At 43.4% G+C, this 27749-nt stretch overlaps 1 protein-coding gene across 3 annotated transcripts in view; it reads left to right on the forward strand.

Moving 5' to 3' along the window:
- The first annotated feature begins 3735 nt into the window (after window positions 1-3735).
- Window positions 3736-27749, forward strand: part of BTBD3 (BTB domain containing 3) — a 64340-nt gene continuing 40326 nt past the window's right edge. For 2 of the 3 annotated variants that reach the window (XM_029593545.1, XM_029593547.1), the window contains exons 1-3: window positions 3736-3851; window positions 4104-4172; window positions 6032-6147. The gene's annotated coding sequence lies outside the window, so the exon portion shown is untranslated. Of the gene's footprint in view, window positions 3852-4103; window positions 4173-6031; window positions 6148-20321; window positions 20555-27749 lie in introns of all 3 variants that reach the window. The other variant, XM_029593546.1, reaches the window with a different exon arrangement.

Below are 27749 nucleotides of genomic sequence, written 5' to 3' on the forward strand. Positions count from 1 at the left end.
GCATTATGACTCCCGCAGCTTAATGAATGAGCCCCTAAGTTTGTACATGAGGCAACGGAGGATAAAGTGACTTGCTGAAAGTCACAAGAAGTGGCAGTGGGATTTGAGCTTTGGTTTCTCTGCATCTCATCCTGCTGCTCTAATCTCTACAACAGTTTCATCTATTGTATGATCAATAATTTTTAAAACTAAAATTTGTACCTTCTTTTTTCATTCCTTTGATGAAAAAATAACCATGAAAAATGGAATGGGTGAAGCGAAGTGCCAGGGAGCTTTGGTTTCTTGTCGTGTTCAAAAGTGCAAAGTCCCACTGTCGCTGCCTGCCTGTCTCTGCCGGGGAACTCACTAGAAGTCGAGAGCAGCCCTTTGATGCAGCGATGCTGTGCTCTCTAGCAGGGTAGGGGAGGGATGCCTTCGGAGTCCGGCCACCCCAATACTCGTTCCACAGAGTTCCAGCAGCACATTGGAGTGACTCCAAATTCAAGTGAGACGCTGTCAGAGACCCTGTTTACCCTCCTCCTCTCCCCCCACCCTCCCCAAGTGGCAGCCTGGGTTGCGATCTGCTCCCTGTCCAGCTTAGATCAGTATCAGCAGTTCCCATGGGTGTCAGGATAGGCATTGGGTCAGGGTAGTAATTCCCAGGAGGGCAGACATCAGGTAAGCAGCAGTTATCCTAGAAGAGAGGGGGGGGGGGGGGGGAAGTCAGGCAGCAGCCTTCGATTGCCTCTATGCATTTGGACAGCCGGTCTTCATCCCCCCCCCCCGTGATGTTGCAATTGGCCAGGGATGGTTGGGGTGATGGAGTTCCTCCTTCATGATATTGGCCATTCATCCCCATATAATGACACAGTCATGCTAGAGAAGCTGCTGGAGCTAATTCTGGTAATGGGGTGCACTTTCAGTGATGGGGTGACCATCTCCTTCCCTTATCCTAGGCAACTGCCTACTCTGCCTGTTCCAAGGGAAGGCAGGCACCGAATCAGCAGCAGCAGCAGCAGTGTCCTGCTCTAGCACCCACAGGGTGAAGTGATGCTGGGGCAGTAGCAGTTATGCTTTTGTGCCTTTGCTGGGTCTAGAGCACTGCCGCTCTCTATCCTTATTTGCCTGTGCTTGCCTATCGGTGTCTCTGTATGTTCCTTGCTTCACCAGTCAGTGCCTCACTGCCTTCCCTTAGATTTCAGCCCTTGTCCCACCAGTGAATGCTTATTGCTTGCTGCTGCTGGTTTCCTCTGCATTCCACTTGGTGGCAGCCATAATGCGCCACACACCAGCCAATCAGCTACTCTGTGAGGCTTAATCCTGTCTCCGAGTCCTCTTGGGGAGGGGAGGGTGGAAGGAGAAGACTTCTTGCCCTAATGATCCTGGTCACGTGTCTTGTCCTTGTTCTCTCACTAAGAGGTTTAAAAAAGGTTTGGGTAAGTTCCCAGAGGATAAATCGATAAACTGCTATGACGGTAATTAATAAGCAATAGTAGCTTGTGACAAATCTAATGTTTGGGTACTTGTGACTTGGATTGGCCACTGTTAGAAACAGGATGCTGGGCTTGATGGACCCTTGGTCTGACCCAGCATGGCATATCTTATGCTCTATGTTCTTATGTTGCTAACACTGCACGTATGTTTGCTCTCTTTGGCAGTAGCCAACCCGTTTCCCACCACCAAATGGCATCATCAAATGTCTGTGCTCCATGAGAGCAGTTCCTCTTTTGAGATTCAAGTTGACTATGTGCACTGCTAGCCATTTGGTGCTATACCCCTCTGTCCCCCCCAAAACCTCGCAGCTGCTCTGCCTCCATTATGAGGTGGCAACCATGAGCTAAGGCTTCCTCGCTTTCCTGCTGCAAGTGACGAGGCTCTTGCTAATGTTGTGGGCCTCTGCTGCCATGATTCTTCCTCCTTACTGTGAGGCTGCTGCTGCATCCCACAACTCTGCCATGGGAGGGTTAAAGTCTCTTATCTTGAGGAGATTTGAGTCTGGTGAAGGACATGTTATCTCTCCATCCCTGCCCAAGTCAAATGAATTTGGATACCTACTTACAAAGATGGCATAGGTTTGGCTATCTTTGTGGAGAGGCCAACATTTAGCTCTTAGAGGGATGGGTGATGATATGATGGAAGCTAAGATTAGACGAATGTTTATATAACTAGCTCCATTGTTAATTTTACAGCTGAGGAAATATGTTACTGTATTGGTCCTGGTGTCTTTGTGTGATCTGCTTTTTGCCTTTTGTGAAACTAGGTAGAGCTTTACAATTCCTGTGACTGTGATCTTAAAGGTCATAGTGGCATCTGGGACAGAGATCACCCTTCCAGCTTTGTCCCCCCCAAAAGTTCATTCCTTTTCCCAATCCCCTCTCTGACACAGGGCGTGAGCAAGAAATCACCATCTTTTCCCCACTTCATTGTCTTCTGCTATCAGCAGCATCCCTTGTACCTTCTCTGCATCCACCTGCTTCCTAGATCCATGTGAAATGTCTCCAGACAGCCATGCTTGGATCACAGAGGTATCATCCTCTTCTCCCTGCTTGTCTCCTCTCCTGCTGATGGGGTCTGTTCGCTGCAGCACCATCGCCTGCATATGCTCATCTACGTAGCTAGCAAAAATATAACTGCAGTTCCCTGTACTTCTTTTGAGGTAGAAGAAAAGTTAAAGAGTGCTATTGAATGGCCTGCAGCTGTTTTTTCTAGTTAATTCAGATCTTTCAGCACCTGATCAAACTATTAATTCCTGTCTTAGGGTAGTGACTTCTTGAATGAAACAAAATAAGCTTAATTTGAAACTAGTAATGACTGAGGTGCGCAACCTGAGTGTCATCCTTGATTCCAAACTTAAAATGGAATGCCGTATTGCAAAATCAAAAAACACTTTTTTAAATTGTGCTGTTTAAACTGTGAAAACCTTCTCTAACTACCTTGGATCTGCAAATAATAGTACAGGTAGCATTTTTGTCCCATCTTGATTATGGTAATTCTCTACACACAGGTTTTCCAGTATGCCTTGTAAGTAAATTACACCTGTCGCAGAATTTTGCGGCATGTATTGCCTTTGATTGATTTTTGTTTTAAAATGCTAAATGGATTGACCCTTGTGCATGTGCAAACCTCTGTGTGTAAATATGAATGCTGGCCACAGGTTGAGATCAACTAAATGCTGTCTGCCTTGCTATCCCTAGTCCAAAAGAGAGAAGGGTCTGAAACTGCACTAGGACTTTCTCAGGAATATTCTAACATTATAGAAGGCTTTGCATAAAGCAGTGAGAAGTGAAGCAAACTATTTGAAGTTTTCTAAGGCTCTAAAAAGTTGGCTTTTTTTATTTAAGGTTTTATCTAAGATTTTTTTTTTTTGGAATGGTTTATTTAGCTTGCATTATAGTTCAGATATTTATGGGATTGGGGATGGAGCTTTGAGCTACATCCGAGTTACTGTGGTATATGATATGTTACAAATCTGTTTTGTTTTCCGATTTGCTGTTATTGCTTTTACTAGCAAGCAAGCCCGTCGGAAATGACTGGAAAGAATAACTTGCTTGCTTTGTTCCCACGGCTCCACGATTCTCTTCCGCCACTCACATCCTTTTCCTTAACCTATGGTAAGTGACTTTTCTTGAGTGCAGGAGCAACACCAAAGCTCTCCTGCCCTGCCCTGCCCTGCCAGCAGCGCAGTGCTGACTCGCTGTCTCCGACGTGCGCAAACCATCTTTGGCCAAACACCAAAGCTAGCAGCCCCATCTGCCTATTCCTCTACACAGAGACAGATCTAGAGATGTGGTGTTAGGGATGTGCCTGTCTTGTTCTGTTTCAGCTGTTCACTATTTTGGTTGGGTTTTCTCTGGAGAGATGGTTTATAAAAGGTAAAAATAAATAAAGCTCTGGAAGAAAGAGGGAAGCTAAAGTTTATATCCCATGTGTATAATGAGCCAAGAAAGAACTTTTCCACTGCTTTTCCTCATTGGTTCAAGCATGCTCCTGTTCCGGTACAAGCTGCCAAGCTTCTCGGCTTTTCCTATCTTCTGCTCAAAACTTGAATTTTTTTTTCCATTTGTCAACGATTCCCTCAGAATTACCATGTTAATTTGAAAAACTGAATCTTCTCGTTTTTATAGGCTGATGTACTAAAAGGATTCTTCTATTTTTGGAGGAGAGTGAGGAGGCAATTTCGAGCAAGCTGCCTGGTGAGAAAAGTCCAAGGGTACTTCGTTACCTACCTGCGTAATTTCACTTTAAAAATGTCCTAAAGCTATTTGGGTATAAAAGCACCTATATACTTTGCTGCTGATATACCCATATTTTTCGCTCCATAAGACGCACTTTTTTTTCCCCAAAAGTGTGGGGGGAAAATGTCTGTGCGTCTTATGAAGTGAAAATAAAAAAAATAATAATAATAATTAACTACCCCCCCCCCCCGACTTGCCAAAAGTCCTGGGAGCGATCTTCTGCTCTCTGCCGTCGGCTGCCAGTAATTAAAATGGCGCCGGTGGCCCTTTGCCCTTACTATGTGACAGGGCTGCCCGTGCCATTGGTCGGCCCCTGTCACATGGTAGGAGCAATGGACGGCCGGCGCCATCTTGAGTGGGCAGTCCATTGCTCCTACCATGTGACAGGGACCGACCAATGAGACCGGCATCCCCTGTCACATAGTAAGGGCAAAGGGCCACCGGCGCCATTTTGATTACTGGCAGCCGACGGCCCAAAAGCAGGAGCTCGCTCCCGGGACCCCCGCTGGAACACCAGGGACTTTTGGCAAGTCTTGGGGGGTCAGGAGGGTGGGGGGTTGAAGTTAATTACATTTGAAGGGATGGGGTGGAGGTTTTGGTTTTTTTATTTTTTTTTCCTCGAAAGAGAACGATAAAAGTTTTCTGATCCGGGGAGTGGACCGAAATGACCCTCCCCAGACCCGAAAAAGAAACGGGGACAAAAAAATTGTATGCACGCCCCTAATTTACTCCATAAGACGCACAGACGCCCGGGAACAGAGCTGGTTTAGCACACCATTTTTTTTTTAATTTTCCTCCTCTGAATCCTAGGTGCGTCTTATGGAGCAAAAAATGGTATCTGTGGAGGAAGGAAAAACGCCAGATGTAAAAGTGAAATAGCGATTCCACACGTGCACGTTTCTCCCCGATCCAGGACACTTCTGGGAGCGCCTTCTCTGACAGTGACGGCACCAGCAGAGCTCTTACTGTCCAGTGCTGTTAGAGACAGCACCAGTCTTCAGGCTGAGCTCTGTAAAGCCTTGTTCTCACCATGTGAGATCCAGCTCGGTTTCATTCCTTCTTGTTTATGAAGCTTTGGGTGGTTAGATTTGATTCTTTTAAGCATTATTTTGCCTGTCCCTACCGGGGTACTCACTAGAAGGCGAGAGCAGCCCTTTGATGCAGCGATGCTATGTTTCCATTTTAGCAGCATGTAATGATTTTGACTTTGTTTTGTTTTTGTAAAATGTAAACATTTCAAGGTTTCTGTACAATAATTTGGTATTTCAGATCTGACTGGAATGCTGCTCTGGCCCTGTGAGCCTTTGGGAATTTTCCCTGGGGAGAGGGGGATAAGAGCTTTCCAAGGCGCAGTGACACTTTAATGGTAGCCCTGGGGCACGAGGCCTCTCGTGCCAGTTGCAGAGCAGTCTGTGATCTCAGCACTTCTGCTGCTCCCCACGATGGAGGTACTGACATCAACCTCTGCTGCGTACAAAAATGCACGTTTCCTGCTGCAGCAGAGAGCCCTGTGCCGTTACCCAGTCTGCTCAGTTTAATTGTGGAAAAAATTTGACTTCTGAGAACAGTGCTTCCATTCCATTATGCTGAGGGTGTTATTACTGCTTGTTGTGTCCATTTCAGCTACACAGAGGGCATGGTTGCTTTCCTAAAGTTTTCCAAATCAGTAGCTCCAGGACAGAAAAAAACCCAAAGTATTATATTTAGGAAAAAGCAGTAATTATCACTTGAGCATAAAACAAATTTACAATACAAATGGTCTTGCTTGGAAAAGCACAAAATAACTTCAATGAGTCATTTAACTCCTCTCTTCTCAGGCATGACTTACTGCTGACCATCAGCTTCTGCTCTACTGTGATCTGCTGCACCATATGACCACAAGTTACGTTCCGGCTTTCGACTCCCATACTGCTCTCTTGCTGAAAGACAGGAGGTGGGTGAAAGGTGAAGGATAGGAGAGGGAGATGGGCTGTTTCCAAAGAAGAACATAAGTCTTGCTATACTGAGTGAAATCAAGGGACCATCAAGCCCAGTATCCTTTTTCCAACAGTGGCCAATCCAGATCACAAGTATTTTGCATGTGCTAACTTGCAGTCTCGTGGCCAGTTTAGCCCAGAGCAGCAAAAATTGATGAAGGGGACGGGGGGGAGTACTGGATAATTTTCAGTCTAGTGCCGGTAGTGAGCCTTGCTGTGCCGCCTCTTTACTGTGTATCTGTCATGAAGGCGGGCCTTGCAGCTTCATGTGTGGCAACTGCATCCCTCCACCCCTCTTGCGTATTATTGGTGACAGGCTCCTGCTCCTTCCCTGGACCGTTAGCTGCTGTGAGCTTCTGCTGCAACAGCTTGTATGGTGCAGGCCACAGAGAGACAATTTCTAGAGCTGTTTACATGGGTAAATAGCCTGACTGAAAATTGGCTTTCACAGAATGGTTAAATGTACACATGGGCTTCCACAATGTTCCTATCTTTAGCCGTAGGACATTCTGTTTTTAAATGAACTATTCCTTATTGTCCTCCAGACCAGTTCAGACAACCGGAATTCATCTCCCCTTACTAGCAGATGGAGGCAGCGTACAAAATGTTTGCTCTTATGTCCCCCTCCCCCCAAACATAGCCCGGTGGAGCAGGGAAGGCGTTAATAGTTTCTTAGCAGCTAGTCAGATGAATCCAGAACTAGTGGGTTATGCACCAGCAGATGGAGACAGAGCAAAGCTGACATCTCAGTATATATACCCATGCAGTGACATCAGCCTGCCAGTATTCTCCGTCTCCCATAGATGGTGGGCATGCATCTCCTTTCTGGGGATTGCTTCAAGTTTTAGAAGGAGAAATAAAAAGAGATTTAATTTGCCCGCTCTCTTGCAGTGATACCAAATGGTCCCTCCCCTCAGTTGAGAATTCCTGAGGTGAATGCCTTGGTCCAGTAGCTGGTTTTCTCAGCCAGTGTGGCCTTAGCTGTTAAAAAGGTTGAAAGGCAAGCGGGTGCAGGAAGCCAAGCGCAGAGGTGACTGTATATGCCCTCTCCCCCCGCAGCCGGAGACTGTCTATGTAATCAACCAGGAAGGGCTGAACTCAGGTAAGGTTTAAAAAAAAAGGACAGAGTAGGGTTGTTTTTAAGGCTTCCCCCTTCCTCCAGTCTCCGTGCTTGGTGTGCTATTCTGATGTTTGTTCCCACTCCCAAGGGAGGTTAAGGGACGTGTGGGCAGTCTGGCGGGTTGAGCAGCCAGTGTGGGCTAGGCCCCGCTGTTAGGCTTTTCGCTGTGCGCCACGTGGTAGGCCACGGCAGTGTTGTCGCGCGCCTTTTTCTGCAAATTAGGCTGCCCTCTTCAGGACCATTAGGCGCTTGCTTCCCTGTGCGCACAATTTGGGCCATATTTATGCGCTTAAGTTTGGAAGGACAGAAATGCGTCTAGTTTTGCGACACTTAGCCTTGGGTCACCTAAATTTTGGGTGCCTACATTTGATAGACATTTTACAGTGTGAATTCAGCTGGTCACACACCTTCAGATCACTCCACATGAGGCAGCCTTTTTGCAAGTTGATTTTCCCATAATACCCACTTTTTACATTCTTCCCAAGGTACACAAATCCCTGCAAAATCCCCCTGGATGCCCAATAGTTTCTGGCATAGGTTTGGTTTTAGAACCATTGTCTCAATTTGTTGATGTTCTCTTACATTCTCTTACAACCTTTAGTGTGTAAAAGCCGCTCCTATGTCAGGGACTCTAACCATTTTATTAACATTTTGAGAAATCTTTCTCTGCCCACTGACTCATGTTATTTTTTGGTAACCTTGGACATCATTTCTCTTTATTCAAATATCCCTCAGCAGGAGGCTTTGATCCTGATAGAAGATATTCTTAATCAATGACCAGACCCCATTCATATTTCCACTCCATTTCTACTTACACTACCTTACCAAGAATTATTTTCAGTTCCAGTCAGTGATTTTTCAACAGACTAAAGGGACCGCTATGGGGGCCACGATGGCACCGAGTCTGGCCTGCCTTTGTAAGCAAATTTGAAGATGACTTCATATACCCGTCTTCTTGGTCATTGTTTATTTTTTCATGGCATCAGTACATCGATGGTATTTTGTTTAGTTTGGACAGGGATTGATATTCAGTTCTTTCTTTTCTTATATTGGTTAAATAGTTGCAATGAAAATCTGAAGTTTAATTTTGTTATTGACCCAAATGAAATAGCTTTTTTGGACGTATTAGTATCTATTGAAAATGGTAGTTTCTGTACTTCAATATTTCGTAAAAAGACTGACCACAACACATTACTAAGGTTTGACAGTCATCATCCTACTGCTTTAAGGATGAATATCCCGGCAGGACAATTATTCAGACTTAGACGCCTCTGCTCCTCGCGAGCAGACTTCATAAACCAAGCTAAGCAGATGGTGTTAAGGTTTAAGAAAAGAGGGTATCCTCAGCGTGTAATCCGTAGAGCGTTCAAACGAGCCCTCTATGCTAACCGTGAATATCTTTTTATTCCCCAAGCCAGAGCATCTGATGACTGTATAAATTGTATACTACATTTTTCAACCCATGTACCCAGTATTACTAGCATTATTAAATGTCATTGGTCCATACTTCCTTTATACAAAACCTTCGATCACCCTCTTCGTTTCTCCTTTTGCTGGGGCAGGAACCTTAGAGATATTTTAGTTCATTCACATTTAAATGACCAGACACCGACAGACTTCTTAAGGTTTTCAGGTCATCAGCCTTGTGGATACTGCACGGTCTGCTCCCACACTTCATCTTTAATGACTTTTGAACATCCCATCTCTCGTACTAAGTTTCAATTACAATTCTCTGCTACATGCCAAACAAAAGGAGTGATCTACGTGATTATATGCCCTTGCCTTAAGCTATACTTGGCAAAACATCTCGTCCGATCCGTACTCGGATCATTGAACACCGTTCAAATAACAAGACTGGACGTGATACAGCCCTCTTAGTGTCTCACTGGCTTGCATCTGGACACTCTGAACATGATTTAAAATTTTGTGTAATTGACAAAGAAAAATCCCATTATGGTTTCTTTGCATAAGGCCTCTTGTTTTTTTTTTTTTTCCTTGTTACAGAGGCCATTCAAGAATTGACTGATCTTGAATGGCCTCCAGAGGCTAACTTCAAAGGGGGGTCAGGTTTTGGAAGGCCTGTACCCCCTGGATCCAATGGTGAGAGATCGTTTGCGTTTTCTGAAAGTGGATGCGCTTGTCTGTGCTGTCTCCAAGTGGACGACTATCCCAGTGGAGGGAGGAGCAGCCTTGAAGGATGTGCAAGATAGAAGGCTTGAGGCCATCCTTAAGCAGTTGCAATGACCTTGCAGATAGCTTCTTGTTGTTCCCTGATGGCTCCCTCTTGTTTACTTCCCTCTCAGGAGGTCAATGAATCTGGAGTGAATTCCAGAGCAGTTATGAGCCAGCAGCTGCATTTTTGGCAGATGTGGGCTGCGATTTAGTCCAGACTTCAGCCAGAGAGGGGTGGCTTCGGTAATAGCGGTCAGGTGTCAGTTATGGCTGAGAAATTGGTCGGCTGATGCAACCTCCAAGGCTACCCTTACAAAATTGCCCTTTAAAGGCTTGCTCTTGTTTAGGATAGTCAGATGAATCCAGCTTTCCACCCTTGGCTGCCCTATGGTCCTTCTGCGTGGCTACAGGTTCCAGGGCTTACTGGTAATTGTTAGTCCAGTCCCTAGACTAGTGTTATACATTCTTTGTCTGAGCTCACTGTTTCCTGTTGGCTGAGTACTGAAATGGTTATCTGTTGTTAGTCAAGTTTTTGCTAGTCTGTCAACAGTTGACTTTTGAAGAGAATACTGGCAGGCTGATATCATTGCAGGGGTGTGTATATATATATAGATATATATAGATATATACATACTGTGATGTCAGCTTTGCTCCATCTCCATCTACTGGTAGAGGTGCATAACCCACTTGTTCTGGATTCATCTAATTACCCTAAAGAAAAGGAAATTATCAGGTAAGTAGTAACTTCTTATTCTCTACCTCCAGCAGATGGAAAGCAAAGTCCATGATAGAAATGGCAGAGGAAGCAGTTCCTGGGACAAAGGTCTCTTAGGCCACTTTCCCCATGGAGACCTTGGCCATACAGGGGCTGGATCCCTGGCATGACAGTTAGGTGGCTGTTCTCCCCTCCCTCCAGGGCAATTGGGGCAGGAAATCCCTGGATTTCCCTTGAAGAGCAGAAAGGAAACACTTTCCCTTTAAGACATTTAAAAAAAAAAAAAAAAGAGAGAGGAGCCAAGGGGAAAGGAAACGGATCCATAGTAGCAGGCAGTGACTCGTCCGGGAGTACCCGTTGCCACTTTCTATTGCATCAAGTGCAAGGTATGGAAAACGGGAGGAAATGCAGTGGATGCAGGGCCCGCTGTGTCATGAGTGTAGCCAACTCCTTTTGTAGGAGTTGTGATGGTGCAAAGATGAACGCACCATCCCTGGACACGTAGCCAAGCAGGAGAACCATAGCACAATCATTCGGCAGCCAAAGGTGGGAAACTGGATTCATCTGACTGTCCTAAAGAAAAGGAAATGTTATCAAGTAAGTAGTAATTTCTCATTTCTTAGCGTCTAGTCAGATGATTCCAGAACCAGTGGAATGTACCCAAGCTACTCCTGAATAGGGCGGGAGGCTGCCCGCGGGCCAGTCAAAACTGCATGTGCAAGGGGAGGGGCCTGCGGGTAGAACAGTTACCGCGGAGCTCCAGGGCCCATTAAAAGCAGCGCTCCCCATGAGGCTGGAATAGTCAGATTGTCCCAGGCACTCCTCGGCCACATCTGACTTGTTCCTGGGAGGCTTGCAGCAGGCACTGGAGGAATGTGAGGAGCAGGGGTTTACTCCTGATGTTGATGGTAATGCACAAGGCATTTTGCAGGCTAAAGTCCAGGAAGAAGACCAGAAGAAAAATCAAGTAAGGCTCTACAGCGGTCTGAGCCCTAGCAACATAAGAAGCCAAAAATTGCAATTAGATCAATTTTTACCACTATAAGACAGCGCCATGCTAGATAAAGAGGACTTAGAATCTCTGATAGATTCATAAGACAGATGGAAGGAAGGGGAAGTAATGGAGGAAATGGCAAATGCAGCGGTTAGGCTATTCAGAAGTAAAGAATTGGGGCAGCTGATTGCTAAAATAACTCTTGCCTTAAAACTGGAAGAAGACCAACCCAGGCAAGAGGGGCCAAAAGGGGACGCCATACTGATGGGTGTACAGAGGCCCTTAAAGGCACTCCCAGACCATGCAGCCATAATGGAAATGCCAGGATTCAACATTTAAATGTGTAAGGGCTATGGAAAAATTATATCTATTACAGCAGCAGGGAAAGGAGCAGTTAAGCTGGTTGCTTAAGGGAGACACCATGGTGGCAGCAGTCCCTGAGAGAACCACAATTTCAGTTGAAGGAGGAGCAGCATTGAAGTACCTACAGGATAGGAAGATGGTGTCCTTTCTGGACAGATCATTTTGAATTAGCTAACCTTTCACTTCAGGTAGCCATTTGCAGAAGATATGTAATGAGGGCACTGCTCAGATGGATGCAACAGTGTATGGACCCAGAGACATCCCAATCCAGCAGCATACAGATGACACTATTAGAGTTCACAACCACCTTTATTGCAGAGACACTGTATGACTTGGTCAGTACATTGGCCAAACAAATGTAATAGGGTTGGCTACAAGATGATAAGGTTAGTTTTAAAGAAGCCCATGGTAGGGCTTGACCAAAAGTCTGTAGGCCAGGGAGACGTGGTACAGCAGAAGTCTAGACCACTAGGACTAGTGCATCCCTTTTGAGGAAGCAGGCACGGTGGCATAGATAATGCCAAAGGGGCCCTTGGCAGACAGATGCCAGTCATGATACCTAAGGCCACTCCTCAATCCCACCGATTAGGAGGCAGACTACAGTAATATTATGTGAAGTGGGCCCATCTAATGGGGATCAATGGATCCTAGAAGTGATTTGTTGATGGAACGCATTAGAGAATTAAAAGCCCCAGTAAAGAAATCTTTGTTCAGTCCCCATGCAAGGGATACAGAAGATTAGCGGTATAGGCAGTAATAGACAGGTTCCTGTATTTGCAAGCAATAATATCAGTTCCAGTACAGGAGATAGGAAAAGGCTGCTGATCAATCTATTTTTGTCATCCCAAAGAAAGAGGGAATGTTTTGGCCAGTCTTGGACCTGAAAGTGGTGAGCCAGTCTCTGTATTTTCCCCATTTCTGTATGGAAACATTGAAGACTGTGATTATGACAGAAAAAAAAGGAAGAATTTCTGTCATTGGTAGATGTATCAGAAGCTTAGCCTACATACCAATAAAGAAACAACTTCAGCAATATTTGCATTTTGCAATATTTGGGAACCATGTCCAGTTCAAAGCACTACCGTTTGGCCTTGCAACAGTCCCCAAGACATTTTCGAAATTAGTGGTAGCTGTAGCAGCTGCCTTATGCAGAGAGAGAATAAGGGTACACCCATTCCTGGACGATTGGTTGATAAGAGCAGACTCTGTGCAGGATGGGAAACCAACAGAGTTATACTCAACACTGGAGAGCTTAGCCATTTAGAACCATGTGGCAGCTGTCCCACCTGAGAGTCCAGTTCAACACGAGGATAAGGAAAGTATCCCTACCAGATAAGAGAATCCTCAAATTGTAAGCTCAAATAAGAGGCATGCTAGTTTCAGCCTCCCTGACAGCCTACATGTATTTCTGGCTCCTAGGCATAAGGTGGTAACCTGGGCAAGAGCCCATCTACACCCTTACAGCAGAGCCAATTATTTAGATGGTCACCACAAAGCCAAAAATTCAACAGGAGATTGTCTGTGACAAAACAGGCCAGACAGAGCTGTGGTATAGTTGGCTAGATGACGCCAACCTTTCAAGAGGAGTCAGTCTGGAATCACCAGAATGGGTGACTGATCACATATGCAAGCAGGTCAGGATGGTGAACACATTGCGAAGGAAAAGTGGTACAGAGATGCTGGTCAAGCAGAGAAGAAATGTTCTCAGTGAATCATCTAGAAACCAGAGTAATCAGACTAGCACTAGAAAGCTTCTTACTAATGCTCAAGGGCCAAGGCCATGAGAGTATTTCAGACAATGCATCAGCAGTGGCATATGTCAACAGCCAGGGAGGAATGACAAGTTTTCAAGTGACAGAGAAGCATAACACCTCATACAGCCAGCAGATATTTCTATGCTCATTTTATCGGTCACATATATAGCCAGAACAGTCAACACGAAAGCATGTTTCTTAAGCCACCAAAGATTGGATCCAGGAGAATGGGAGCTGGTAGAGGAGGCCTTCAACCAAATAGTGCCCCCAGTGGGATCTAATGGCAGTACACAAGAATGCCAAGGCAAAATACTCCTTTAGTCAAAGAAGAGAATGGGGATCCAGGGGGTATGGACACCCTAATGCAAATTTGGCCCAGAAAAGCTGTATTGTATGTGTTCCATTAGGGATCTGATGTATGAATATTCATTTATTTATTTAAATATCGTTTACAATATTCTTTTGCCAAGTTTCAGGAGAAGCTGTATCCTTCAGCTTGGTCAAAGAGACTACTGATATCTTTCCTGCTGCACCAGGCTATATAGGGATCGACATCAGGTCAAACATTTTACATGCTCGGCACTTGCTCATTCTCAAAGAGAAGTAATGAGTACTTTCTCTTTCAAATTTGCACGAGCTGCACAGGTTAAAAAGTGCCCACATAGTTTTAAGACGACGCAAGCTTTTGAAAATTGCTGACTTGGAGGGAGGGGGGGGCGGGGAGAAGAGGTGTGCCAGACAGATTGAAGCAAGCGGCTGAATGAGCTTCATTCGGCTGTAGAGCAAAAGGGATGTAGGCCTCAAAACTGAGCCAGAGAGTAGCCCTGCCCATGCTACACTTTCCCCCCTCAACTGGGGCTTTATATAAAGGAAGATGTCCTGTTATTGAGAGGTTCTGGAGGAAAAGGGATCGAGCAATCTGGGAGTCACTGCCTATGTTTGAATCATGACTACTGCTCACCTGCTGTAGCTGTATCTGTTGAAAGTTGGCTTTGCGGTCTTTATGGAACTTTCATCCAAAGAATGACCGCCATCCCCCTTTGAAAAAATGAAACTAGCTGGTTTGTAGACAGGAAAAGGGTAACTCATTTTAAGGGTTATTTTTCAAAACTGTTTCCGTAGGTAAAACGGTGCTTTCCCCACAGAAATGGCATACTACAAAATTCCCTGCCCTATGTACACATGTACTTGTATGCACATAAGCTTATCCGCAGTGAGCCGGGGCAGGGGTTTGCACTTCTGTGCATACTCTTTTCTTTTCAAAAGTATGCATGTAAATTTTCCTGGGAAAACTGTACAGACGAATTAGCAGGTGTGATTGTGTGTGGGTAGGTTTGGTGTCATGATAGGTGCGTACTTTCCTACGGACTGTTTACAAAAGTATGCCCTTTTTCTAGTCTGGACATGCAGATGAATGTTTAAAAAAAAAAAACCCAAAAAGAAACACGTTTCTTCTGTGTATATGGATACAATCTTGTAAACATCGGCCTGATGGGTTTTTAGTAACTGAGTATATATAGCAGCACACAAGCCTAGTAGTGCATGTCTAAAGCTTATACTTTGAATAGTGGAAGTTAGAGATGGAAGAATATTTGAAAAAGTTAATTGGCAGTCATAATTGTCAGTTTTTATTTTTCTTGACTATTTTTTAAATGTTTGGGGGTTTGGCTTAATAAGCTCATTTTTATACTGTTTTTAGGGCAGGGAAAATATTTGGGGGGGGGGTTCTTCTTTACTTCCCATTTGCAGCCCCTCACTGTCCACCTAACTAGCCAACATCTCTATCTCTGTTAACAAAGATTGCCTCCTCCTCCCTAGCTGCATGAACATCTCCCCTCTTCCCCCTGGGCTTCGGCCCTGCTGAAATATCTCTCCCCTTCCCTCCACTCCAACAGCAGCACTATCTCGTCTGGTTGCCCCTGCAGGTGCCAGGAGTGGGATTTTCATTGCCTGCATGACCAGGTGCCATGGATTTTTCCCACTCCTGTTTTGAAGTGTTATAGTGAGGGCTTGAACTGCTGTCTGCACCCCTCTCAGCTCTGCTCTGCTTGTGCTTGTACTTGGAAGAGATTCTGAGGTACTGGAGGAGAGTGAATATAGTCCTGTTCTGCTAGCATGAGAACAAAGAGATGGCAGTCAACTATAGACCCATTGATCTTAACTGCATGGTGGGCAAACCTATGGAAATGCTACTAAAGGGAGAGAGAGATGGGGGTGCATTACCATGAAACAAGTAGATGATAGGAACGAGGCAATGTGGGTTCACAAAAGGAAGATCCTGTCTGGCAGACTTGATTGAATTCTTCAGTGAGATAAAAGTACTGGATGAGTTAACATCCCACTGTACCTCCCTATCTGGAATTCAGCAAAGCTTTTGACTCTCTTGCACATAAAAGAATGGAAAGCAAAAGCAAACTAGTCAACCTGGCAGTAGGTCAGAAAGCTGTTAACTAGGTGAGAAAGAACTTCATAAACTGAACTCAGGGTGTGTTGGTCAGTGGAGTCCATTTTGATGAAAGTAAAATGACCAGTGGGATATCTCAGTGCTGGGATTAATTTTTTTTCTGAATTTTTATTAGGGTGAAAAATGACTTGGAAAAGTGGCAGAATGATTGAGGGCTTGGAAACTGTGCTTAAGTAGCAAAAGTATAAAATCATGTGCCTAGGCTGCAAAATATCTATCAGCATCTAATCAGTTAGGCAGACAAGAGCTGACAGCTGATATATAGGAAAGAGATCTAGGAGTAATCATATTAGGTGACTTGAAAGTTGCTGGTCAAGTTAATAGGATAGCAGGGAAAGCACAGCAAAAGCTGAGGAAATAAGCAAAGGCAGTTAAGCATGGTAAAGAGACTTTTTCAGGTATGTCAGTGAATGGAGGACATGCAGAAGGTGGGGTCTCTGTAAGTCTGTGAGATGAAAAGAGGGATGTGTGGAGGAAGTAAAGGAAAAAACAGAAGCAATAAACACTTGTGCAGATTTCACTGAAGAAGGGATGGAGAAGGGCCCACAAATCTTTGGCAAGAATAGATAGAGAAATGTAGTAGAAAGCAGTTCATTCACAAAAAAGAATTTGCCCCCAGTTTTGGGGCTGAATGGGATGCATCCTTGGACAGAAGTTGGCAGCCTTCTACCCTCTGCATTGGATGTCAATACCTGACCTTTTTTGCCAGTATGCTAAAGGAAAGTGAAGAAATTTCAATTAGCTAGCAGCTAGATCTCTGTCAGATACAAGCATGGTAATAAGGTTCTAACAGAAATGCAGAAGTTTCTGTTTTCTCACACTAGCTTGATGGAATATATAACAGGATACCATCAAGCTAGGGTGAGATAACATAGTACAAAATTCCATCTTTGTGAGACTTTCCTCATTCCAAATGATGTCAAATCTTCACCAAGGTGTATTGTGCTTTTCATACATCTCACTTTACATGCAAAACTGGCCCCTAAACCACCAGCAACACCTCACCTCAACTTATTAGATGGCCCCTCTTGTAGAGAGAGAAATAGTTGCATACAGTGAGGCCCTCCCCAGAGTCTCTCTCTCTCTCTCTCTATCTCTCTCTTCCCCCCCCCCCCCCCCCCCCATGCACAAAAGCACTCTCCCTGTCTCACATGCACACTGCACCCCCGGCCCCCAGCTTGAACAGCTCATTTTCAGCCTTGCCGGCCTGGTCTCTGGTGGCGGCCAGCAGCACCGGTCTTCGGGTATTTGGCCACGCTGGCTGCGGTTAGCACGCGACACACCTGCCGATGCGTGGCAACACACTGGTTGAGAATCACTAGTGTATACAACAAGGTGCATGACTTGGTGGTTGCCTGCAGATAAGTACCGCTTGACTCAAATAGTTGCTTGTGTCTACTGCATCGCCACAGACCCTACCTGGATCTCTGACCATCTCCCTTCCTTACTCTTATCTCTGTCCGTAGTTTGCCCCACATGTCCCTAAATTCTGTAACAGTTTTGGTTACCGTTTTTACCAGTAAGCAATTCAAGGCACCCAAGCATACTCGGTAAAGAATTGTATTTATTTATATTCCACTTTTTTTGGACACTTCAAAGCAGATTACAGTCAGATACAAGCATTTCCCATATGGGAACATTTGGAATATAGAAAGTAAATCCCAAGTGGCTAAGGTTTGAGGGACATGCAGCAGGTCTGGGCTTGCACAGAATAAAAGAAACTGGAAAGGAGGGGAGGGAATTGCAAAAAAAAAAAAAAAAAAAATCAAATAGCAACAAACTTCCCTTTTTCCCCCTCACAAAAAAAAAAAAAAAAAGCAACAAATTCCAAAACATCCTAAGGTAGAACATTTTCCCTAGCTCCAAAAATTTTTGACTGAAGCCCAAGATTTTCTAAATTTTATTTTTCCACCCTATGTACATTGACTAGGATTCCTTGGGGTGTCTGAGACAGAAAAGCCATCTTGATGGCCTTCAGTGAATTATGCTTCAATGTAAGTAAAATACACAGGCTGAGACCCTAGCTTCCTCCACTTCCAGTTTTTTAAAATGAGTACGTGATACCTTGCAGATGTCACATCTACTTAATTTGCTGGGCCCAGCTGCTGCAGGACAATCCTGGATGACTTGTATTCTTTTACCTTCACAAATCCTTTAAGGAAAACAGGATTCGGATTCCAGAATATTTACTAGAGCTGATTTTTGAAAATATGTGAGGGGAAAATGAACACTACTTCTAATTTTCTGATCCAGGTTATTTTTTGACATACCTGACACTAGCAAAATCTAGTTAAGCTAGTGTGTAAGTGTGACAACTTGAAAGGCACAAAAAGATGCAGCCTCGTTTTTTGGTGCATTTAACTTTAGCAGATCAGCACTTTTTAAGCAGTAATGTCCTGTTTTGGAGGCCTGTTATCAGTCAGGTAGTAGGAAGTGCTGATAAATTGAGAAGGAAAAAGATGTGAGTGCCGGAGGTGTCTGACCCTGCCATGCAAACTCTCATTGCTCATTTGTCAGGTAGTGTACACGTTTCAGTTGACAGGCTGGCGATACTCTGAAGTTTAACACTTTAATTGGAATTCTCTTTTTGCCTGGTCTTGCCGGAGTTGAGACTGAGGGTCACGATCTCTGTAGGATGCGTTGACTTGTTTTGCTTGAAAATGAGCGAGTACACCGATTTTGTCAGGGGCAGTCTGTAGCTTGTTGTTTGACTGGATTGTGCTAGAGGCAAATAATCCTGCTACACGCTGAGAAAGTGTTTATGATCTGTTCCTTGCATATAACCTGCAATATTGTCCCTAGCTTGAATCTTCCATGACCAGCCACAATATTGGGACTGCTGTTTGTTCATATCAAATTACCTTTCTTGGCCGCCTTCTGATTTTTTATTTCTATATTTTTATGTTATCTTTTGTATCTTGTGGCTATTAAATGTACAAATAAGTAAGAAAAGAATTGCTAAGCAATTCTTAGTAGCACACTTTTTTCTTTCTTCTGGACAAGATCCATAAGCTCAATGGGAAACATTATTTTGCTTTCTAGCTTTTTTATTTTTTATAGATATACCTATATTTAAAATATGGTTGCTGTAGCTTGAATGGTTTGGGGGATAATGTGTACACAGATGGACCATGTGAATACTTAAGCCAAAAAGGACCACTGAAGTTATAAATGGGATACAAGGGTAGCACATGCTGAAAAGTTATCTAATTAGGCCATTTTCCCTTTAAAAGATTAACTGAGGTGGATTTAGTTGCACTGTGTAAATCCTACCCCTATAACCAAAGCAAGGAGGATCATGTTAGACTAAGAAATAGATTTAAGTACCTTTTAGATCAGCAGTGTGTGTTGCAAAGTACCGTGATGTGGTGTGTCATGGCCCGGCAGCCGTTCACCACCATTTCAAAAATCTTCCTCTGCCTGGCATATTAGGAGCTACCACCCAGGAAAAAGATTTAGGCATCATAGTGGATAATACTTTAAAATCGTCGGCTCAGTGTGCTGCAGCAATCAAAAAAGCAAACAGAATGTTAGGAATTATTAGGAAGGGAATGGTTAATAAATCAGAAAATGTCTTAATGCCTGTATCGCTCCATGGTGAGTCCGCACCTTGAATACTGTGTACAGTTCTGGTTGCCGCATCTCAAAAAAGATATAGTTGCGATGGAGAAGGTACAGAGAAGGGCAACCAAAATGATAAAGGGGATGGAACAGCTTCCCTATGAGGAAAGACTGAAGAGGTTAGGGTTGTTCAGCTTGGAGAAGAGACAGCTTAAGGGGGATATGATGGAGGTCTTTAAGATCATGAGAGGTCTTGAACGAGTAGATGTGAATCGGTTATTTACACTTTCAAATTATAGAAGTACTAGGGGGCATTCCATGAAGTTAGCAAGTAGCACATTTAAGACTAATGGGAGAAAATTCTTTTTCACTCAACGCACAATTAAGCTCTGTAATTTGTTGCCTGAGGATGTGGTTAGTGTAGCTGGTTTCAAAAAATGTTTGGATAAGTTCTTGGAGGAGAAGTCCATTAACTGCTATTAATCCAGTTTACTTAGGGAATAGCCACTGCTATTGCTGGCATCAGTAACATGGGATCTTCTTGGTGTTTGGGTACTTGCCAGGTTCTTGTGGCTGGTTTGGCCTCTGTTGGAAACAGGATACTAGGCTTGATGGACCCTTGGTCTAACCCAGCATGGCAATTTCTTATGTTCTTATGTTTTTATCCATGAGCGGGCCTGGGTGGGTGAGGCAGCCCAAGAAGAAAGCCCTGCTGCAGGGCCACTGCTGAACTCATCCTGTGGCGGCCAGAGAAGAGACCTTGCAGCAAAGAGGCCCAGAAGCGGGAGAGGCTCTGATAGTGTGAATGTGTTTGGGAGAGAGTATGGGAGTGAAAAACCTGTGTGTGTGTAAGAGAAAGACTGGTCATGTTACGTATTGACCTTGAGGTTAGGGGGAGGTGCCACATCATTCCTTGTTTCAGGTAGCAGCTTGCCTTGAGCCACAGAGCACAGATGGTGATGTTGGTCCAATTCCTTTACCTCCTCAGGAGTGAGAAGCAGTGTGACTGGCATGGATAAATTCCAACCTTGAAGGTAGCAGAAGACAACCAGTGGTGTAGTGACGTTAAGCTCTTCCCACCCCTCCAAGGTTGTTGAGGAAAGCAGCCTGGTCTAGGCCCTAAGGAAGAGGGCCGTGAGGACAGAGCTTCAGCAGCCACTGCTACTTCTGGTGTGTGCTACTGGCCTGCAAAGGAAAGGAGTAGGAGAGTTGCTGGAGAGGGTAAGTAAAGGTGGCCCTTTTAAGTTTTTCTTTTTCTCGATTGACTGCCATTTTAATTATTGGATATTATGTGATGTCTGCTGTTTTGGAATATTTGATTGGGGAATTTGTAATTTTTTGTGAGTTTTTCATTATTTGATTTTATCCTGTTTATCAACTATTTTAAAACATTTATTCTGTTTATTAATATAGTTTTATAATATATTTCTTGATTTTTGTTGTATATGAGGCATGTATAAATAGAAATGCATAAAAAAGCAAGAAGCCATACTCGGCAGTGAAACAGTTGGGAAAACAAAAACATGAACTTTATGGTCACTTTATATTTGAGGGTCTGCATGTGTGACCGAGGTAAGGATTTTCTGCTAACTTGTAGTTTCTCTGTAGGGATCTATAGCAGCCTGGCTTGTTCTGTTTCCCTAATAAGAGGTTTATTGATATTTAGGGCTTGGTTTAATATTTGTAGTGTTGCGCTTTCATAGATAGGGTTGTTACTGTCTTGAGTATGTTCCATAGTAACGGTGTAACTTTGTGCAGATTAGTTTGTGAGCATTATTGCATATCTTGAGAGTACATTAAGTGCTTTTTCCATCTATAAGCAGGCTGAATTAACCATGATAAACCAGACAAACTCCAAGCTAGTAGTGCTTTGAGCTCTAGTGAACATGTGCAGGAACTCCTGCACGGGTGTTTCCTCGAGAGCCCAGATGTGCACTCATTCTTTCTGTATACATTTTTCCTTTTTTCTATCTCAGCCTTATTTTCCTCTTGCTTTGCTGCCTCAGCAGGAACTCCAACAGCACTTTTCACATACACACTGGTAAAGTTAATGAAAAAAATGTTTAGCCTCCTGAGAGCAGAAGGTTCGACAACATCTTACACAAGCTGACAGTGTCAGGAAAGAAAGAACTTAGTAGTTTCAAAAGTTGCTATGCAGCCAGATAATGTCCATCAGTGATGGACATGAGCTCTGTTACCATTGCCTAAGGCCCACCTATGATCAAGCTAAGTGCCAGGCCTGTGGTTGGATGTCCCCTTTATCTCAATGCTCAAAATCAGCAAAAATAGAAGGCCTATATCAAGCCCAAAGAAACTGCAGTAAATCCAGAGTGCAGAATCCACTGCCTCATGAAGATGGAAGTCGAGCAGTAGCTTCTCCAAAACTCTCCCATCCATTCAAAAAAACCGCAGGGTCAAGTAATAAAGCCCAGCATGCATTGACATTGAAGTGGTGCCATTCAGAAGAGCCTCCACCTGCATCTAAGAAGCACAAGCATTGAGATGCATCAGCATTGTTGATGCACGGAGTGTTGACATCGACAGCACAGAAAAATCCTAGCTTTTCAACCCGTGATGCATCGATTCAAATACCGATACATGGTGCACCATGACATAATTCATCGACATTCCCTATGCACGAAGCATTGAAGCACCCAGTGCTTAGTGTATCTGACGCATGGCCCATCAAAGTAATATCGAAGCGCCCAACTCGTAGTGTATCGACATACCCGATGCATAGATGCAATTTCTCGATGCACCATCGAACCCTGATTACAGCTGTGATCCATTTTATACTTTTTCAGTCAATGTAGTTGACACACAGAGTGTCTCCATACTGTCCAAAGTGGGCCTCCTCAATGTATTCTGCTGCCTCCTCTAGAAAGAGTTAAATGTTCCAGATCTGCTGACCAGTCCACTTCTTTTATTTATTTATTTATGACTTTAAACATCAAATATTAAATAATACAGGTATATAATTCTCAAAAAAAAAAAACAACTTTGAGAATTTTGTAAGGAAAACAGTTTTCACAAAATAATATCAATTAATATCATATCACTCTTAACCATAAACATCTTCACCTGTTTACCAATTACTAAACCATCAAAGGGAGCTCAACTAAGCAAGAATACTAAAAGAAAAGAAAAAAAGGCGTTCAAAGAAAGCCTTACATAAATACAGAAGTTCAGATTATTATGACATCCCAATATTTATTCTTGGTTAGGGGCTCCTCCCTCCTCTTTATGAGTTCTGTGCTCTTCTAAGAACTTTTCTAAATGTTCTGGTTCATAATATATATATTTAACTCCCTTCACTCTCATAATGCACTTACATGGAAACCTGATGATAACCTGAATATCAAATGTTCTAGCTAAGTTTGCCAATACAATAAACCTTTTTCTCCTGAGTTGCGTCTCTTTTGAAACGTCAGGATAAAACCAAACCTTTTGCCCAAGATAGAGGGAGGACCTATGATTCATAAAAAGCTTTAAAATTTTGTCTCTATCAGAAGATAGAGACAATTTCACCATAAGGGTACCTCTCCCCTCTCTGTTCACTATACGATTTTTCCAGCAATTCAGTAACATTTAGAGTTGTTTCTTGATTCTCCTGATTATTATCTAATCCTTGACTACCAACCCCTAGAAAAAAGGCACTGGTAATCATAGGATGATTATCTGGTGATTATAACAGTATTTCAGTGAAATAGTTTTTCAACTGCTCCTTGGGTGATATAAGTTTACATCTGGGAAAATTAAGTACTCTCAAGTTTAAATAACGAGCAGAATTCTCTAAACGTTCCACCTTTCTAGATGTCACAACTTCACCCTTTATTTATACTACTCTGCACATTTTTTATTTTTTACATCTTGTTCTACTTTCTTCAGTGTTACTTCGTTGCTAGATACTAAGGGATTTATGCTTAACAAAGCTAGCTGCATTTCTTTAATACTAGTATTTAAATTTACGATATCATTTTGCAAGGAGGTCATAGTCTGCCACAACATTTCCATAGATATTTGTTTAGGACTGTCCAGTTTATCATTAGGAGTAGAAGAAAGAGTTAATGATCCCACAAGTTCTTGACTAGCATTTTCCCCCATAGGAGAGGAGGGCTCCTTTCTTCCAAGGCTCTCAGATCTTTCTTCGGTTTCCCCTGATTTCCTTCCAACTCTTTGCTCCACTAGATGACAAATGGGATCCCTTCCACCCATTTCTTCATGTATTGCCTCTTTTACACCAGGAACCTTCTCAAACGGACTCGTCTCAGGAAACGCAGTCTGTATAATGGATGAGCCTGGATCACTGGAACTTGCAATACACCTGGGAGGGGTTGGAGTCATTGGGGCTCCGAGACTAAGACTAACATCGCCTGGCAGAGTGGGTGCTTGCTCCTCACCCACAACTGCACCCAGGCTCTCTGGAGTCAGAGTCTCTGAATGTGGGTAATAACCTGTTATCCTTGTTTGTATGGGAGTAAGTTTTGCAGGGATTGAGGCTTTCTGCCTAACCTTCCCTTTGTGTTTAGTGTGCGGCATAATGATAAGAAAGAAGGAACAGGATTTACTCACACTTCTGTAGCGTCTAACATCAATTTAGTTGAGGTGGAGAGTCTACAAGATTTAATCCAGAAGACAAGCAAGAGGGGCCACCTTCCCGCCTTCGCCGGCCTAAGCCGGACCAAGCTGCGCGACCCTTACAGAGCACGCAGCTTAGGCAGGGCGGCGGCGGTGCGCCGCCAGCTGCCTATTTTATAGCAGCTGACGCTTTCCTGCTGACGCCACCAGGGTCGCCTCCCTCTAGGTCCCGAAGCCTGGGGTCTAAAGTTGTTCCGGGGATTAAAGATGTCCAAAAAGCACTCCCTCCAGGTGAGGCAGGGTTCGGGACTCCTCCACCAGCTCCCGAAGTTCTTTTCTGCCAGCTGCCGTTTTATAGCAGCTGGCGCTCTCCTGCTGACGTCACCGGGGTTGCCTCCCTGTAGGTCCCGAAGCCTGGGGTCTAAAGTTGTTCCGGGGATTAAAGATGTCCAAAAAGTGCTCCCTCCAGGTGAGGCAGGGTTCGGGATTCCTCCACCAGCTCCCCCACTTCTGATCCAGTCTTGCAAGACCAAGCCTTCTACTCCTCCACGGCTCTTGGAATCTCAAATTTTTCATGCAGCATTGCCCACTCAACTCTATAGTGCAAAAGCCAGTTCTGTGATGTCAAATGAATTTCTGTGTCTGCCACCACCTATTAAGAACATAAGAAAATGCCATACTGGGTCAGACCAAGGGTCCATCAAGCCCAGCATCCTGTTTCCAACAGTGGCCAATCCAGGCCATAAGAACCTGGCAAGTACACAAAAACTAAGTCTATTCCATGTAACCATTGCTAATGGCAGTGGCTATTCTCTAAGTGAACTTAATAGCAGGTAATGGACTTCTCCTCCAAGAACTTATCCAATCCTTTTTTAAACACAGCTATATTAACTGCACTAACCACGTCCTCTGGCAACAAATTCCAGAGTTTAATTGTGCGTTGAGTAAAAAAGAACTTTCTCCGATTAGTTTTAAATGTGCCCCATGCTAACTTCATGGAGTGCCCCCTAGTCTTTCTACTATCCGAAAGAGTAAATAACCGATTCACATCTACCCGTTCTAGACCTCTCATGATTTTAAACACCTCTATCATATCCCCCCTCAGTCGTCTCTTCTCCAAGCTGAAAAGTCCTTACCTCTTTAGTCTTTCCTCATAGGGGAGCTGTTCCATTCCCCTTATCATTTTGGTAGCCCTTCTCTGTACCTTTTCCATTGCAATTATATCTTTTTTTGAGATACGGCGACCAGAATTGTACACAGTATTCAAGGTGCGGTCTCACCATGGAGCGATACAGAGGCATTATGACATTTTCTATTTTGTTCACCATTCCCTTTCTGATAATTCCCAACATTGTTTGCTTTTTTGACTGCCGCAGCACACTGTACCGACGATTTCAATGTGTTATCCACTATGACACCTAGATCTCTTTCTTCGGTTGTAGCACCTAATATGGAACCCAACATTGTGTAATTATAGCATGGGTTATTTTTCCCTATATGCATCACCTTGCACTTATCCACATTAAATTTCATCTGCCATTTGGATTCCCAATTTTCCAGTCTCACAAGGTCTTCCTGCAATTTATCGCAATCTGCTTGTGATTTAACTACTCTGAACAATTTTGTGTCATCTGCAAATTTGATTATCTCACTCGTCTTATTTCTTTCCAGATCATTTATAAATATATTGAAAAGTAAGGGTCCCAATACAGATCCCTGAGGCACTCCACTGTCCACTCCCTTCCACTGAGAAAATTGCCCATTTAATCCTACTCTCTGTTTCCTGTCTTTTAGCCAGTTTGCAATCCACGAAAGGACATCGCCACCTATCCCATGACTTTTTACTTTTCCTAGAAGCCTCTCATGAGGAACTTTGTCAAACGCCTTCTGAAAATCCAAGTATACTATATCTACCGGTTCACCTTTATCCACATGTTTATTAACTCCTTCAAAAAAGTGAAGCAGATTTGTGAGGCAAGACTTGCCCTGGGTAAAGCCATGCTGACTTTGTTCCATTAAACCATGTCTTTCTTTTTTTTTTTTTTTTTATGTTGTAATCTTTTATTAGAATTTTGTATAGTCAAACGATACAAAGGAAAACCAAACAGTTAAGTATAAAGTAAGAATAACATACCCGCGTATTGTGGATATATACTGTGCAATAATACAATACAAAGTACAAGGAAAAACAAAGATACGTCCATTACAAATGTGTATAAAAAAAAAAGAACGAACAAACGTGTGTTCAAATATTAAACAAAGCCACCAGTACACATTTTGCGACCATCAACAGAAAAAAGAGAAGAAGAAAATAGAGACAGAAAAGAAAAAAGAAAAAAAAAAGAGGTAGAAGAGAAAGAAGAGAAGAATAGGCAGGCTGTGATGTGGTAAGGTAAAAAACTCACCAAGTGTCAATATCCATATCAGATAACTGACAAGAAGAAAAAATGGGCACTGGTAAAAGTATTGGAATTAGGAATGAGTTGTCAAATAGACGTCTAATGGCTTCCATACCTGCGACCAAGCAGCTAGTCTCCTAAACTTTATGGCCATAGCTTTCTCATATTTCACATACAAACATACCGAATTCCACCAAAGGTGTTCCGAAAGCAAATCACTTCTTTTCCAATGAGAAAGAATGTTGTGCTGCGCAACTGTGAGGAGAAAATCAAGTAGCTTGCAATGGGGGCCAGAAAGGGTTATATCAGGATGAGCTCCCTTTAAAATAGTAATGGAGTAAGATAGAGAATTCTGAAACTGAAACATTTCAGTCACGATGTGCCAAACTTGGGTCCAAAATTTAAACGTATAAGGGCAAGAAAAGAGCATATGTTGCAATGTGGCATTAGGACCTGTACAGGACCAACAATTATGAGATACAAGGACGCCTGCCCTGTGTAATTTCCAGGGTGTCCATAATGCTCTGTGTAGGATGAAGAACATGGACTGGGTAAGGCTAGAGGATAAAGATATGCGCGTCACAACATTCCATACATAAGTCCAACATTCGGAGGAAATGGGAATTGACATTTCCTCAGCCCATAGGATAGAGAGAGACGATTGGGAGGCTTTGTAAGACAAACGAGTAAATAGTTTATATATCCATGAAGCCAGATGTCCTTTTGGACTAAATTCCAAATAAATATCCAGTAAATAAGGGGACTTGTCTGGGAACACAACCTTCCCTTTGGTAGAGAGAAGGACATGTCTGAGTTGGAGCCAAAAATAGAATTGGGAGTGAGGGAGCGAATATCGATCTTGCAACTCTGAGAAGGAACAAAAGGTATTATTATCAAAAACATCTATCAAGGACCATATAGCCACTTTGCTCCAGATTGGCCAATATATAGGATGATTATTAATACGAAGTAGGGAGTTTCCCCAAAGGGGCCCAAATTTCGAAGATTTCCAAGAAAACGTTTGGGGAGGACGGAGGCGTTCCAGCTCTCCAAATGCTTTATGAAGGGAACGTAGGATGGGGTGAGAGGCGATACGCGAAGTCAGTGATACACCCGGAAATATGTGCATGGGAAGTGGGGAGAGAAAAGCGGATTCTACACTAAGCCATCTCGGAGGGGTTTCAGTCGGAATAAAATGAGAAAAATAAAAAGAACCAGCTTGTAAAATGAAAGCTTGATGGTATCGGTAGAAATCTGGGAAATTCACACCACCACACTGCTTACTAGCTTTCAATTTACGCAAAGCTATGCGTGGAGTTTTATGGTTCCATAAAAATGACGTCAATAGTCTATCGACATGGGAATAAAAATCAGCAGAAAAAAAAATAGGAATCATGGCCAAAATATATGTGACTTTTGGAGCTAATACCATTTTAATA

This window comes from Rhinatrema bivittatum, chromosome 3, assembly GCF_901001135.1.
Source record: "Rhinatrema bivittatum chromosome 3, aRhiBiv1.1, whole genome shotgun sequence".
Classification (NCBI taxonomy): domain Eukaryota; kingdom Metazoa; phylum Chordata; class Amphibia; order Gymnophiona; family Rhinatrematidae; genus Rhinatrema; species Rhinatrema bivittatum.